Source organism: Pseudophryne corroboree, chromosome 4 (assembly GCF_028390025.1).
Source record: "Pseudophryne corroboree isolate aPseCor3 chromosome 4, aPseCor3.hap2, whole genome shotgun sequence".
In the NCBI taxonomy this organism is placed as follows: domain Eukaryota; kingdom Metazoa; phylum Chordata; class Amphibia; order Anura; family Myobatrachidae; genus Pseudophryne; species Pseudophryne corroboree.
The window spans coordinates 177,051,752-177,064,421 of record NC_086447.1 but is presented as its reverse complement, the minus strand read 5'-3'; the positions used below and the strand labels follow the sequence as shown (position 1 = coordinate 177,064,421).

The following is a 12,670-nucleotide window of genomic DNA, read 5'->3' as shown; positions in this document are numbered from 1 at the left end:
GGCAGTCCTGATCTCTGAGCCTTATTTCTTTTATCTCAGCTCTGCTTCCCACAGACACCCCAATGGCTTTGCTGGAAGTCATGTTACTCTGTAAAGGTTTGTGCTCTGACTCCTGTATTAATCTTGTAGTGTCGTCACTCAGCCCTGATGTCTCCACCTCACAAGATGGCCGCCAGAACTGTTCCCACACTTTCCTCAGACCAACTGCCACTTACCAACTGCCTTTTCTCTTCTACCAGTTGTTGCCAGCCTTCCTGCTGACCAATCACAGGGCTCCTCTCTGCTTGTGCAGAAAAGCACGTTGAGCAGCAGCTGATATATCTCAATTATTGGAGGTATTACATTAAAACATTTACATAGTAAGATTAGCTATCCTTTAGTTAGCAAGATGTTACTTTAATTTGGAGATCTTGGGGGGCTGTGTGTTTAAGCTCTGGAGAGAGTTGAAATACCAACCAGCCAGCTCCTGTCATTTTTCAAACACAGCCTGTAACATGGTAGTTAGGAGCTGACTGACTGGTACTTTATCCCTGTCCAAGGCATAATACTTAGACCCCTCTATTACTGTATGTAGCAGTTCAAAGATACCCACATCTGTCAATGTACAGCACTAAATAACCTGACCCTGTGTTAACTGTGTTACATTGGGAAGCAGTTAAGATACCGCCGGAATCCCGCACAGTGGTACAATGCCGGCGAGGTAGGTGACTTTCCCTCTATGGGTGTCCATCACACACACAGAGGTAGAGTATATCCTGTGGCGAGCGCAGCGGGCGACCGTTCCCACAAGGGGCTTACTAGCGCTCGTCCCGCTGCCAGCATAATGGTGGCTGGGATGCCGCTGTCGGTATACTGACGGCCGGCATTCCGGCCATCAGTAATTCATCTGTTACATCTGGCCACACACCTTGTGCACCTCACTTCTTTCACACGTTATATGGATGTGAGACAATAAACCTTTTCAAAATGATTTTATCTTACATATCATTTCTTTGGGTCTGGTATGATGTCAGTGTACCAGCAGCGGCATCCCGTCCGCCGGAATACTGGCAGCGAGTCCCCTTGCGGGCTCACTGCGATCGCCATGCTGCAGGCCCGGTGGCAAGCTTTGCTCGCCACAGGTTCTATTTCCACTCGGTTGGTGGCGTGGACCCACCACCCTATTGGGAATTAGGGGCGGTTATCGGGATGCCAGATAACCGCAAAATGTCGGCTGTCGTGATTCCGGTGTCAGTCTCCTCAACGTTAGGATCCCGACCACCAGCATTTTGACTGCATCCCATTTCTTCTTGTAGTGGTGGTGGATGCTGTTCTGTGGTGGAGATGGTCCTGGAGCAGGAAGATGTAATATAGCTGCATCTTACCCAGGTGCACTTCTATGCCTACTATCAGTGTATATTTCCACAGAATAATGTCAGATATTGGCAGTGCTGTGGCTTCACCTGAAATGGGGGGGTTGGGTGCAGTCTGAGTGAAGGTTCCAGTCATGGGGCCTGGTGCAGAGGTGCACGCAAATCATGCGCAGCTGCGATTTCTCACAGATTCTCAAGTATAAAAATATGCAAATAACAGATTGAGCACTCCTCATGTGCTTCCATGTGATGATGAACTGAGCAAACCCTACGACACCCACTAAGGACCAATGCTCAACTGCGCTGGTGGATCCAGTCACTCCACCATCGATGCACCATCAGGCGCAACATGATCGTAATCATCAGTAGTGTGATACTGCTAACATGAGTGTAATGTGAGATGCTGGCAGCCGGTGCTCACATAGCGATAACTGAGATCAGAGCATTCCCAGACACTTTCTCTCCCCCATCCATGTCCCCATTGCCTGTACCAGTGTGATTACTATTACAGCCAGCTAGCCAGCGGGATACATCTCCCTGCATGTGGGCACAGACATGCCTCCCTTGGTCGCTAACAAGGAGCAGCGCTGGCCAATCCCGGGGAGCTGGGAAAGCCCAAGCAGCGCAGGGCGGAACAGTGAGGGGGCTGCAGCCCAATAGCCGCTGCCCAATCCGAGGCCGGAGTTTAGCGATGAGCGTGACAGGCGTGGGCATCCCTCCCAACATGACCCTCTCTAGGATGGACAAAATTCTCTGCTTCTGGACTTTTCTCTTAATTTATGATTGCCTGCACCTATTGTGATAAGAAAGGTGTTTCAGCACAGGTGATGGCAATCGCAAATTAAGAGGGAAGTCCAGGAGGAGAGCATTCTGTCCATCCTGGAGAGGGCCATGTTGGGAGGCAGGCGTGTGGCTGGAAGGGAAGCTACTGCTCCAAACCAACCCCTGGCTCCTCCCAGTCCCTCCCTCAGCAGTAGTACACACTGTATAAAGAAGCTGGTGTCACAACTGAGGGCCTGAGCTGACGGGAGGCAGCCTCAGTTGTAGGGGCTGAGATGTAACGGAACCTGGGAGGTTGTATCAGACCCCTAGACATGTAAGTAACATGTAGAATAACTGCCCGAAGGCGTGACCACGACAACCAGGATAAAAGTCAATGATGTTTATTATGACAAACTCCGTAACACAGCAGCAGTAAAAGGAAACATAAAAGTCAACAGAGGATAAATACAATTCCTGGGTACTACAGGGTGGCAAGGGCCACAGGCACTGGTAGTGTGAGACAGTTCTTATAATCTTCTAGTTGGAAAGTCCTTACCAGGCCTGACTGTAGCAATGGAGAGAACCCAGGATCGTACCAGCTGATGTTCCAGGAAAGGCTGGGCTGCTGAAGGTAAAACGGCTGCTGTGGATACTGGCTGGAACCAGACTGTTGTTGGTACGGAGTGGATACTGGCTGGAACCAGTTAAATAATAAACGAACTTGAGAGCGATGAAATAATAATGAAGTTTGGAGTTTGAGAGCGGTGAAATAATAATACCGGTGGAGAGTGGTAAACTGCAGAAAAGGACACCATCCCTTTAAGAGAAGCTATACACTGCTGGAAGCTGGACTGGAAGCAGGTGATTGTTTGAGAGCGGTGAAATAATAATACCGGTGGAGAGTGGTAAACTGCAGAAAGGACACCGGCCCTTTAAGAGAAGCTGTACACTGCTGGAAGCTGGGCTGGAAGCAGGTGATTCTTGTAGCTGGAAACAGGTGAGTCCAGAATGGATCGGAGAGTCAGGCTACACCGCAGATGGAATGCTGGTGCGGGTCTCTATAGCAGAAGTCTGGAGAAAGGAGCTGGAACCTGGAAGACAACCACAGGAGAGAGACAAACTGGAACTAGGTTAGACAACCAAAGCACTGACGCCTTCCTTGCTCAGGCACAGCTTACTTATACCTGCAGCAAGGAAGGGGTTGGCTAGGCAATTATGCAAATCAACAATACAGACAGCAGATTGGTGGAAATGATCAGATGACAAAATCCAAGATGGCTGCGCCCATGCAGACACTTGGAGGGAAGTTTGGTTTGTAATCCATGTGAGAATTGAAGCAGCAATGGCGGCGCCGGCCACAGGAGACACCAGACTGATGAATGCACATCCAAACCACGCGGGCACAGCGGAGGCCGCGGCTGACGTAATCGCCACTCTGACACTTTGTATGCAGAAACTCAGGGACGGCGGCGGAGGCCGCGGGAGACGCCATGCCAGATGTAATATGGCGTTTACTGTGACCGCGTCTCAGAGAGACAGGAGAGGATGCAGGAATGTAAACATCAGGATAACAGATGGGATCCGGTCCTGGAGCGCTGAGCCAGCCTTAGGAGGCATCTGAAGGGTAAGTAATGGCGTCCAGATACCCAGATCGTGACAGCACCCCCCCCTTTAGGAGTGGCCCCAGGACACTTCTTAGGCTTTAAAGGAAACTTTGCGTGGAAATTTCGGACCAAGGCAGGAGCATGGACGTCTGAGGCATTGGTCCAAGAGCGTTCTTCAGGACCATAGCCCTTCCAGTCAATGAGGTATTGTAACTGACCGTAACGGAAACGTGAGTCCAAAATCTTGGCCACCTCGTACTCGACTCCCCGTTGAGTCTGAACTTTGGGAGCTGGAGGAAGTGCGGAATGAAACCGATTCAGGATCAGCGGTTTCAACAAAGAAACATGAAATGTCCTGGGTATTTTCAAGAAGGATGGTAACTGTAACCTATAGGCAACAGGATTGATGACTTGTTCAATCTTGAAGGGTCCGATGTAGCGAGGTGCAAATTTCATGCTGGGAACTCTCAACCTCAAATTCTTCGTGGACAGCCACACACGATCACCCACCTTGAGAGCAGGAACCGCTCTACGCTTCCTATCGGCAAACTTCTTATACCTGAATGAGGCTTTAAGCAGGGCTGCGCGGACGTTCCTCCAGTTATTTGAAAACTGACGCAAGGTGACATCCACTGCTGGAACAGAAGTTGCGGGAAGCGGTTGGAATTCTGGGACTTTAGGGTGGAATCCATAATTAATGAAGAATGGTGTAGAAGAAGATGAGGAATGGTATTGATTGTTGTGGCTGAACTCGGCCCAAGGAAGGAGTTGAACCCAGTCATCTTGAGAGGAAGACACATATATACGGAGGAAGGCCTCCAAGTCCTGATTCACCCTCTCGGTTTGACCATTGGTCTGAGGATGGTAAGCCGTGGAAAACTTTAACTTGACTTGGAGGGCTTGACACAAACTTCGCCAAAATTTGGCTACAAATTGTACTCCACGATCCGAGATGATCTCTTCAGGAAGACCGTGAAGTCGGAAGATCTCTTGTATAAATACTTGAGCCAACTTGGAAGCTGACGGAAGACCGGTGAGAGGGATGAAATGTGCCATCTTGGTGAACCGGTCAACTACCACCCAGATGGTATTAAACTTGTTGCAGATAGGTAGATCGGAAACAAAGTCCATCGACAAATGGGTCCAAGGTCGACGGGGAACAGATAATGGAACCAGTTGCCCCACAGGCGACTGGCGGGAGACTTTGTGTTGGGCACACTTTGGGCAGGAGGCAATAAATTCCATAACGTCCTTCTTCAGAGTTGGCCACCAGTAGGACCTAGAAATAAATTCAAGGGTTTTCTGAATGCCTGTATGTCCAGCAAAACGTGAAGCATGGGCCCAATGCATGAGCTTCTTCCTTAGAACTGGCTTAACAAAACTTTTCCCTGGTGGAGGCGTAGAGTCCATCCCTACCGTGGAGAATGCCAACGGATTAATAATAGGATGCTTGTCTGCAGACTCGGACTCATTTTCTTGCTCCCATGAGCGGGAAAGGGCATCGGCCTTACGATTCTGAGAACCCGGACAGAACTGGAGTTTAAAGTCAAACCTAGAGAAGAAAAGTGCCCATCTGGCCTGACGAGGATTCAGACATTGTGCGCCTTTGAGATATAAAAGATTTTTGTGGTCGGTAAGTATGGTGATTGAGTGGGAAGCTCCCTCCAACAGGTATCTCCACTCCTCCAGAGCGAGCTTGATGGCTAGCAACTCCTGATCGCCAATGGCATAGTTGCGCTCAGCTGGGGAGAACTTCCGGGAGAAGAAACTGCAAGGATGTAGATGTCCATCTTTGGCCCTCTGGGATAACACTGCTCCTACTCCAACGGAGGAGGCATCTACCTCTAAGATAAAAGGAGAGTCGGTGTCGGGCTGTTTCAGAACTGGTGCAGAGATGAACCGTTGCTTCAGAAGGTGAAAGGCCTGTGTAGCTTCCTCGGACCACTTGGACGGATTAGCACCTTTCTTGGTTAATGCAGTGATAGGCGCCACGATGGTGGAAAAGTCTCGTATAAATTTTCTATAATAATTGGCGAACCCTAAGAACCTCTGGACCCCTTTGAGGCTTAAGGGTATAGGCCAATTCTGGATTGCTTGGAGTTTCTCAGGATCCATCTCTAGTCCGGAACCGGACACAATGTAACCTAGAAACGGAATGGTTTTAACTTCAAACACACACTTCTCCAATTTACAATAGAGGTGATTGACACGGAGACGGGAAAGAACCTCTTTTACCCAGAAACGATGATCTTCGAGATTATTAGCAAAGATGAGGATGTCGTCAAGATAAACCACGACATGGCGGTACAAGATGTCCCTGAAAATCTCATTCACGAAGTGCTGGAAGACTGCTGGAGCGTTGCTCAATCCGAAGGGCATGACGAGGTACTCATAATGTCCGTCACGGGTGTTAAAGGCGGTCTTCCACTCGTCACCCTCACGGATTCGGATGAGATTGTAGGCACCCCTCAAGTCCAGCTTTGTGAAAATAGTTGCACCACTAACTCTATCAAAGAGCTCGGTAATCAGGGGTAAAGGGTATCGGTTCTTGACGGTAATATCGTTCAGACCTCTGTAGTCGATGCACAGACGCAGACCACCGTCTTTCTTCTTAACGAAGAAGAAGCCTGCGCCGGCTGGAGAAGAAGATGGTCGGATGAAACCCTTCGCCAGGTTCTCTTTGATGTACTCTTCCATGGAGTGTGTCTCAGGCAGAGACAACGGATAAGTTCGGCCTCGCGGTGGAACCTTCCCTGGAATGAGGTCGATTGGGCAGTCCCATTCTCTATGAGGAGGAAGGATATCAGCAGAGGCTTTACTGAACACGTCCGTGAAGTCTTGATATGGAGGAGGCGGAACATCAGATGACCTGGGGAAGGAAGAACAAACAGGAAGAACTTTGGCTAAACAAGTCTCAGCACAGGAGGGACCCCATGCCAGTATTTGTGTAGTCGTCCAGTCAATTGATGGGTTGTGGAGACGGAGCCATGGAAGGCCTAAAACCACTGGATGTGTGGCTCTTGGAATCACTAAAAAAGAAATATACTCAGAATGAAGAACTCCCACTCTCAGACGAACTGGAAGAGTCCTTAAGGAAATGACTGCGTCAAAAATCTTGCTGCCATCCACGGCAGTCAAAGAGATGGACGAGGACAGTCTCTCGGTGGGTAGGGACCACCGTTTAACATAAGTTTCGGTTATGAAATTCCCAGCTGCTCCGGAATCAAGGAGGGCAATGACGTTCCTGTAACGTTGAGCAATTTGGAGCGACACTGGGAGGTTACAGTCATGAGGAGATGGAGAGGAGATCATTACTCCTAGCCGGCCCTCTCCTTGGCGAGCTAGGATCTGGAGTTTCCCGGACGTTTGGGACAGGCATTGATAGTGTGCGACGAAGCTGCACAGTAGAGACAGAGAGACTCAGAGAGACGTCTTCGGCGCTCAGCGGGAGATAGACGGGAACGACTAATTTGCATAGGCTCATCCTTGGATGGAGATGGTTGACGAGGAGGAGGAGCAGAAGATTTAGGAGTAGATGATCTTCCTCGCTCAGTTGCTCTCTCTCTGAAACGTAGATCAACCTTCGTGCAAAGAGAAATTAGCTCATCCAACTTAGAGGGCAAGTCTCTGGTAGCTAACTCATCCTTGATGCGTTCTGATAAGCCATGCCAGAATGCAGCATACAGGGCCTCGTCGTTCCATGCCAGTTCGGATGCCAGGATTTTAAACTGTATAAGATACTGTCCCACAGTACGTGTTCCCTGGCGTAAACGGAGAATCTCAGATGAAGCAGATGTTATCCGGCCTGGCTCGTCGAAGATGCGCCTGAATGTAGCTACAAAGTCAGTATAGGAGGATAGCAGGGGATCAGACTTCTCCCATAAAGGTGATGCCCAGTCAAGGGCTGAGCCACTGAGAAGGGAGATGATATAGGCAATTTTGGTACGGTCACTGAAGAAATTGCCAGGTAGAAGCTCAAAGTGGATTTCACATTGATTGAGAAATCCCCTGCAGAACCTTGGAGATCCATCAAATTTTGCTGGCGTTGGAAGATGAAGATGTGGACTGGAAATGGGTAAGGTGGGTGGGGTTACAGCTGGTGTCACTGTAGTGGACGCACCGGACGTGCCAGGTCCACGGAGGGTCGTTTGAATCCCATCCAGCCGTGTAGAGAGATCCTGGAGACAGCGGATGATGTGGCCCTGTGCAGCCTCCTGATGTTCAAGTCGGGCTGCCAGTTCTTGCATCGGCCTGGCCGCTTGATCCTGGTCTCCGGCTGGATTCATTTGGTCAGTGCTTACTGTCACAACTGAGGGCCTGAGCTGACGGGAGGCAGCCTCAGTTGTAGGGGCTGAGATGTAACGGAACCTGGGAGGTTGTATCAGACCCCTAGACATGTAAGTAACATGTAGAATAACTACGACAACCAGGATAAAAGTCAATGATGTTTATTATGACAAACTCCGTAACACAGCAGCAGTAAAAGGAAACATAAAAGTCAACAGAGGATAAATACAATTCCTGGGTACTACAGGGTGGCAAGGGCCACAGGCACTGGTAGTGTGAGACAGTTCTTATAATCTTCTAGTTGGAAAGTCCTTACCAGGCCTGACTGTAGCAATGGAGAGAACCCAGGATCGTACCAGCTGATGTTCCAGGAAAGGCTGGGCTGCTGAAGGTAAAACGGCTGCTGTGGATACTGGCTGGAACCAGACTGTTGTTGGTACGGAGTGGATACTGGCTGGAACCAGTTAAATAATAAACGAACTTGAGAGCGATGAAATAATAATGAAGTTTGGAGTTTGAGAGCGGTGAAATAATAATACCGGTGGAGAGTGGTAAACTGCAGAAAAGGACACCGGCCCTTTAAGAGAAGCTATACACTGCTGGAAGCTGGGCTGGAAGCAGGTGATTGTTGTAGCTGGAAACAGGTGAGTCCAGAATGGATCGGAGAGTCAGGCTACACCGCAGATGGAATGCTGGTGCGGGTCTCTATAGCAGAAGTCTGGAGACAGGAGCTGGAACCTGGAAGACAACCACAGGAGAGAGACAAACTGGAACTAGGTTAGACAACCAAAGCACTGACGCCTTCCTTGCTCAGGCACAGCTTACTTATACCTGCAGCAAGGAAGGGGATGGCTAGGCAATTATGCAAATCAACAATACATACAGCAGATTGGTGGAAATGATCAGATGACAAAATCCAAGATGGCTGCGCCCATGCAGACACTTGGAGGGAAGTTTGGTTTGTAATCCATGTGAGAATTGAAGCAGCAATGGCGGCGCCGGCCACAGGAGACAGGAGACGCCAGACTGATGAATGCACATCCAAACCACGCGGGCACAGCGGAGGCCGCGGCTGACGTAATCGCCACTCTGACACTTTGTATGCAGAAACTCAGGGACGGCGGCGGAGGCCGCGGGAGACGCCATGCCAGATGTAATATGGCGTTTACTGTGACCGCGTCTCAGAGAGACAGGAGAGGATGCAGGAATGTAAACATCAGGATAACAGATGGGATCCGGTCCTGGAGCGCTGAGCCAGCCTTAGGAGGCATCTGAAGGGTAAGTAATGGCGTCCAGATACCCGGATCGTGACAGCTGGCTTTCGGGAATCTGTAGCTCATATATGTTAAACGGCAATGGTTGAACCCATCGATGGTATGGCTTTACATATACCCCTTTCAGACCGCCAGCTTGTAACCCGGGTTTCTGTGTGGTCTGAAAGGGCCCGACCTGGTATTTCAACCCTGGTAGCGACCAGGGTTGAATACGGCTTCAACCCAGGTCCCTATGCGGTGTGAATGGGTTGCCGGGTCCATGTGACCCATTTTCTGTTCCCACTGTATTGACGGGCGGTGCTTGCAGATCATCTTATCTCCAAGTGCTGCCTTTGCATGCGTCACTGGGTTGAAGCCGTATTCAACCCTGGTTGCTGTGCGGTGTGAACGGGTTGCCGGGTCCATGCAAACCATTTCCTGTTCCCACTGCATTGACGGGCGGCACTTGGAGATCATCAGATCTCCAAGCGCTGCCTTCGCATGCGTCACCGCTGACATCACCAACCTGGCAATTAGCAGTGCTGGGGACAGCAGTGTGAAAGGCGCTCAAGTGGGTTGCACCCGGGAAGCACCTGTGTACGGCTCCCGGTTGCGACCCGCCAATTGTGGTGTGAAAGGGGTATTAGTTTCATACTATTGATGCATTCCTATTAACAGACAGGGTTAAATAAAGCTTGTTTAAATTGTAATGACTGGGGGAAGGCTGAGCAGTACCACACCCAGGCGCATACCTCCCAACATGGCCTTCTCCAGGAGGGACACAATGCCCTGCTACTGGACTTTTCGCTTAATCTACGATTGCTGGCACCTGTGTTGAACAGGTTAATGGATAAGAAAGGTGTTTCAGCACAGGTGATGGCGATTATAAATTAAGAGAAAAGTCCAGGAGCAGGGCATTCTGTCCCTCCTGGAGAGAGTCATGTTGGGAGGTATGCCCAGGCGTAGCTGGGTGTGGTTCATCAAATCGACAGTGTCTAGGTCGACAATGTTTAGGTCGACATGGATGGAAGGTCGACAGGGTTTCTAGGTCGACATGTGCTAGGTCGACAGGTCTAAAGGTCGACATGAGGATTTTTTTTTTGTGTGTGTCGTTTTCTTCGTAGAGTGACCGGGATCCCAAATTAGTGCACCGCGTCCCCTCGCATGGCTCGCTTCGCACGCCATGCTACGGGCATGGTGCCTTCGCTCCGCTACCGCTTCGCTCGGCACACTTTACCGTTCCAATCGTAGTCCACGTGGATCGTTAAGTATGAAAAAATTCAAAAAAAGAAAAAAATAAGAATTTACTCACCGGTAATTCTGTTTCTCGTAGTCCGTAGTGGATGCTGGGAACTCCGTAAGGACCATGGGGAATAGCGGGCTCCGAAGGAGGCTGGGCACTCTAGAAAGATCTTAGACTACCTGGTGTGCACTGGCTCCTCCCACTATGACCCTCCTCCAAGCCTCAGTTAGGTACTGTGCCCGGACGAGCGTACACAATAAGGAAGGATTTTGAATCCCGGGTAAGACTCATACCAGCCACACCAATCACACCGAACAACTCGTGATATGAAACCCAGTTAACAGTATGAAACGATAGAGCCTCTCAACAGATGGCTCAACAATAACCCGATTTAGTTAACAATAACTATGTACAAGTATTGCAGATAGACCGCACTTGGGATGGGCGCCCAGCATCCACTACGGACTACGAGAAACAGAATTACCGGTGAGTAAATTCTTATTTTCTCTAACGTCCTAGTGGATGCTGGGAACTCCGTAAGGACCATGGGGATTATACCAAAGCTCCCAAACGGGCGGGAGAGTGCGGATGACTCTGCAGCACCGAATGAGAGAACTCCAGGTCCTCCTCAGCCAGGGTATCAAATTTATAGAATTTTGCAAACGTGTTTGCCCCTGACCAAGTAGCTGCTCAGCAAAGTTGTAAAGCCGAGACCCCTCGGGCAGCCGCCCAAGATGAGCCCACCTTCCTTGTGGAATGGGCATTGACAGATTTAGGCTGTGGCAGGCCTGCCACAGTATGTGCAAGCTGAATTGTACTACAAATCCAACGAGCAATAGTCTGCTTAGAAGCAGGAGCACCCAGCTTGTTGGGTGCATATAGGATAAACAGCGAGTCAGATTTTCTGACTCCAGCCGTCCTGGAAACATATATTTTCAGGGCCCTGACAACGTCTAGCAACTTGGAGTCCTCCAAATCCTTAGTAGGCGCAGGCACCACAATAGGCTGGTTCAGGTGAAACGCTGACACCACCTTAGGGAGAAACTGGGGACGAGTCCTCAATTCTGCCCTATCCATATGAAAAATCAGATAAGGGCTTTTACATGATAAAGCCGCCAATTCTGACACTCGCCTGGCTGATGCCAGGGCCAATAACATGACCACTTTCCACGTGAGATATTTCAGATCCACGGTTTTTAGTGGCTCAAACCAATGTGATTTCAAGAAATTCAACATCACGTTGAGATCCCACGGTGCCACAGGAGGCACAAATGGGGGCTGAATATGCAGCACTCCTTTCACAAATGTCTGAACTTCAGGTACTGAAGCTAGTTCCTTTTGAAAGAAAATCGACAGAGCCGAGATCTGTACTTTAATGGAGCCTAGTTTTAGGCCCATATTCACTCCTGCTTGCAGGAAATGCAGAAATCGACCCAGTTGAAATTCCTCTGTTGGGGCCTTTTTGGCCTCGCACCATGCAACATATTTCCGCCATATGCGGTGATAATGTTTTGCCGTAACATCTTTCCTGGCTTTAATAAGCGTAGGAATGACTTCCTCCGGAATGCCCTTTTCCTTCAGGATCCGGCGTTCAACCGCCATGCCGTCAAACGCAGCCGCGGTAAGTCTTGGAACAGGCAGGGGCCCTGCTGTAGCAGGTCCTGTCTGAGCGGCAGGGACCAAGGGTCCTCTGAGATCATCTCTTGAAGTTCCGGGTACCACGCTCTTCTTGGCCAATCCGGAACCACGAGAATTGTGTTTACTCCTCGCTTTCTTATTATTCTCAGTACCTTTGGTATGAGAGGTAGAGGAGGGAACACATACACTGACCGGTACACCCACGGTGTCACTAGGGCGTCCACCGCTATCGCCTGAGGGTCTCTTGACCTGGCGCAATACTTCTCTAGTTTTTTGTTTATGCGGGACGCCATCCTGTGGACGACCCCATTGATTTACAATCATTTGGAAGACTTCTGGATGAAGTCCCCACTCTCCCGGGTGGAGGTCGTGCCTGCTGAGAAAGTTTGCTTCCCAGTTGTCCACTCCCGGGATGAACACTGCCGACAGTGCTAGTACATGATTCTCCGCCCATCAGAGAATTTTTGTGGCTTCTGCCATCGCTGTCCTGCTTCTTGTGCCGCCTTGTCGATTCACATGGGCGACTGCCGT

The 12,670-nt window shown here is 49.9% G+C and overlaps 1 protein-coding gene across 1 annotated transcript in view; it reads left to right on the top strand.

The window, feature by feature from the left end:
- The first annotated feature begins 245 nt into the window (after window positions 1-245).
- The window catches only part of UBXN7 (UBX domain protein 7), a 167,035-nt gene continuing 154,610 nt past the window's right edge, over window positions 246-12,670 (top strand). The window contains exon 1 of the mRNA XM_063915573.1: window positions 246-335. The gene's annotated coding sequence lies outside the window, so the exon portion shown is untranslated. The remainder of the gene's footprint in view (window positions 336-12,670) is intronic.